This window comes from Cervus canadensis, chromosome 24, assembly GCF_019320065.1.
Source record: "Cervus canadensis isolate Bull #8, Minnesota chromosome 24, ASM1932006v1, whole genome shotgun sequence".
Classification (NCBI taxonomy): Eukaryota; Metazoa; Chordata; class Mammalia; order Artiodactyla; family Cervidae; genus Cervus; species Cervus canadensis.
Window position 1 is genome coordinate 26,701,793 of NC_057409.1, and position 3,369 is coordinate 26,705,161.

The 3,369-nt window shown below is 41.2% G+C and overlaps 1 non-coding gene across 1 annotated transcript; it reads left to right on the top strand.

Moving 5' to 3' along the window:
* The first annotated feature begins 2,238 nt into the window (after positions 1–2,238).
* Positions 2,239–2,345, top strand: LOC122426979. The gene has a single exon (XR_006265323.1). It is a non-coding gene; the product is annotated as a U6 spliceosomal RNA (small nuclear RNA).
* The last annotated feature ends 1,024 nt before the right edge of the window (positions 2,346–3,369 follow it).

Genomic DNA, 3,369 nt, shown 5'->3' on the forward strand with positions numbered 1-3,369 from the left:
CACAATAGCCCAGAGTAACCAAAAAACACAAGGATTTCCCAATGCTAAAAACAACAACAACAAAAAACCAACAACAACAACAAAAACAGAGGTCATTCTATATTTTTAAAAACTAGTTGTGAAAAAAAAATAGTACAAGGATGTATCAGAATCACAGGAACAACATACTGTATCCCTGTAGGTTGAACCATGCAAGAACCACAAGTTCTGCACAAATTTTGTTCTCTTGAAATGTTTTCTCTCTGAAATACAATATAGATGATATATACACAGACATGTTGAAGTTTATATTTAGGCCGATTGTCCATAAAAAATATAATCCTTTCAGCTGAAATACATAAAGAGGTGAGGCAAAAATCCTTCTCACATGAATTCTCTGAAATCCTCCTTCAATTTTCCACTCTAATTTTAGACATCAGCTTGCTTCATTTATGCAGGAAGTAAGAATATTTTAACCACAACTGCTGGTTCTCAATCCCTTGGTGGCAGGAAACTAGGACAGTTGGGTTGGTTATGAAATGTATCTCCGTCATAGGTGATTTATCTCTTCTCTGTCTCCCATAACAGTGCCACTCTTCTGTGAATCCCAGTGTCCTTCTTGAGTCATGGGAAAGGAGAAGAGGCATGCACTTGGCAACGGCTAAAAACCCTGGGCACATCCGTCACATTCGTGGGGATGTGATCTGCAAGTCACCATCATTGTGCACATGCATCACAGCTGAAAAACATTCACTCCCTCCAGATGACCCTCCTTGGCTCCAGCTTCTACCTGGAGGCCTCAACCCTGTGGTCCTAGCAACCCCACTTCCCTCTATGTTGTGTTGTGTTAGTTGCTCAGTCATGTCCGACTCTTTGCAATCTCACGGACTGTAGCTCCTCTAGCCCACGGAATTCTCCAGGCAAGAATACTGGAGTCGGTTACCATTCCCTTCTCCAGGAAATCTACCCAACCCAGGGATTGAACCTAGGTCTCCCAAATTGCAAGCAAAATCTTTATTGTCTGAGCCACCAGGGAAACCCACCTCGCCCTAGGGTGGTAGCAATTCCTGCTGTTGCTACTCTCTGATTGGCCTCATTGTTCCCTATCCAGCTTGTCAGCCCTGCCGTCCTCTGTACAAAGAATTAGCTGTATTGGAATGCCTCTGTTTTCAATAATAAGAGCACTTTGCTGTTTTTGTTTGGACAGTAATTGATACCAAGAGTTTGCAAAAAGAATTCAGTTCAGTTTATACTGAGTACCTCCTGTCCCAAGCATTGTGCTACATACCAGGGAAATTATGATACAGAAGACATCATGTCTGCCTCCAAGGAGGTCTAGTTATAGTAACAGATCATTTCAAGATTACAAGGCAAGCACGACAAGGCAGAGGCCCTGGGGCTCTAGAAACAGAGTCTGGTTCTTTACTTAGCTGGATTTGGGGCTTGGAGAAAGCTTCCTAGAGGAGATGATGGTTGAATTATTGAACATTGTGGGATAAGAACCAGCCAGGTGGAAGATGGAAAGACCTTTCAGACAGAGGGGACAGCATGAATAACTGCACGAAAGCATCAAATCAAATGCCCTGTGTTTCTGGGGTTGGGGTCAGGGTGGGGAAAGATGGGGCAGATATAGACAAGAATGTGGTATCACTAGACTTTAGGCATGAAACCAGAGGACAGAAAAGGCAGTCAGAGATAGAAGGCAACTAAGGAGCTTAAATTCCCTTCAATGTACATTTGGGAGTAATTGATGATTTTTTAAATAATGCAACAACATAGTCACATTTACAATTTATAATTTAGATGGATCACTTGGGCCACACAGTTGTAGTAAGCAATAGCTCTATAAAAGCTAGGATAGAGAAAAGAAACAGAAAACATTACTTGAGCCAGATCATTCTAGTAATTCAATTCAACCTACCAGCATCAAGACTCTGGGTGGCAACCACCAAGAGAAGGGTGAAATTGTGAGGACATATCATAAAATGATCCCTTATATTTGTGTGGCCTTTCAAAGTTTACTCAGTAATTTTAAATACCTCTCATGATTCTCATAAAAATTCCATGAGTTAGGTATTAGAATTCCCATTTTTCAGATGAGGAAACCGAGCCTTAGAAGGTAATAGATTATGTTTCCTGACTGCTGAACTTAGTATTTTTCTGCTCCCCATTATGTAATAGGATAAATGGATTTATCAGAAAGTTTAGTTTTCACTAGCTAGAGAAATAATATGGGGACTCTCATAAACACATACATTGGTGCTCGCTTCGGCAGCGCATATACTAAAATTGGAACGATACAGAGAAGATTAGCATGGCCCCTGAGCAAGGATGACACGCAAATTCGTGAAGCGTTTCATATTTAAAAAAAAAAAAAAAAGAGAAAAAAAACAAAAAACACATACATTGGACTATTTTGTAATCAGTGCATAGCCTCTACCAGGCATGGGCTTGTTGCTGTTGTTGTTTAATTATCCATCTCATGGCAGATTCTATTTTCTTCAGGAATTTTCTTCGAGAATCATCATAGGTAATTGAGTCAGCTTCTCTGGATTGGGACTGGCAGAAGACAGTAGGATATAACCAGTAGAAGTTCAAGTAAGACTTTAATTATCCTTCCCCCAACACAACAGAGGTGAGAAGATAGACGATATTACTCTAAAGAAAGTAATCTGACAGGTAGTTGATGAAGAATATACATGGATACCAGAGGATGGCAGAAAATAATTATATATATATATATAACTGAATGACCTTTCAGTCCCTCTACCAGAGGCCTATCAGTCAAGATCCTGGAAATTCAGTCCAGGTTTCATCCTGGGACAGTGATAACAGATTTGTCACCACTGGTAGTAACTCTGCCCTTCAGAGGAGAAGACTGAGGTCTTCCTGGTTTTCTTCAATCATTAAACCTGGCTAATACTGATCCCTTCTCGTAACAAATACTGATAGGGCATCATGATGCTAGCTCTCCATTCCCAGTAGGGGTTAAATGAGAAAGAAGCAATGGGACTGTAAGGAGGCAGAAAATCCGAAACCGCCACAACTCTAATTCCCTATAGAAAACCTGCCTCTCAATTCACTCCTTCCCTTTCCTAGAACTGTTTCTGTTGTTTAGTCACTAAGTCATGTCCAATTCCTTTGCAACCCCTCCTTTGGACTGTAGCCTACCAGGCTCCTCTGTGCCTTGGGATTTCCCAGGCCAAAATACTGGAGTGAGTTGCCATTTCTTTCTTCAAGAGATCTCCCCCACATCCACCCCACCCCCATGATGAGATTGAACCCACATCCCCTACATTGCAGGGCTTCCCTGCTGGCCATCTGCCTGCAACTTTCTTTCTTTCTTTTTTCTCCTACTTTGCAAGTAGATTCTTTACCACTGAGCTAACA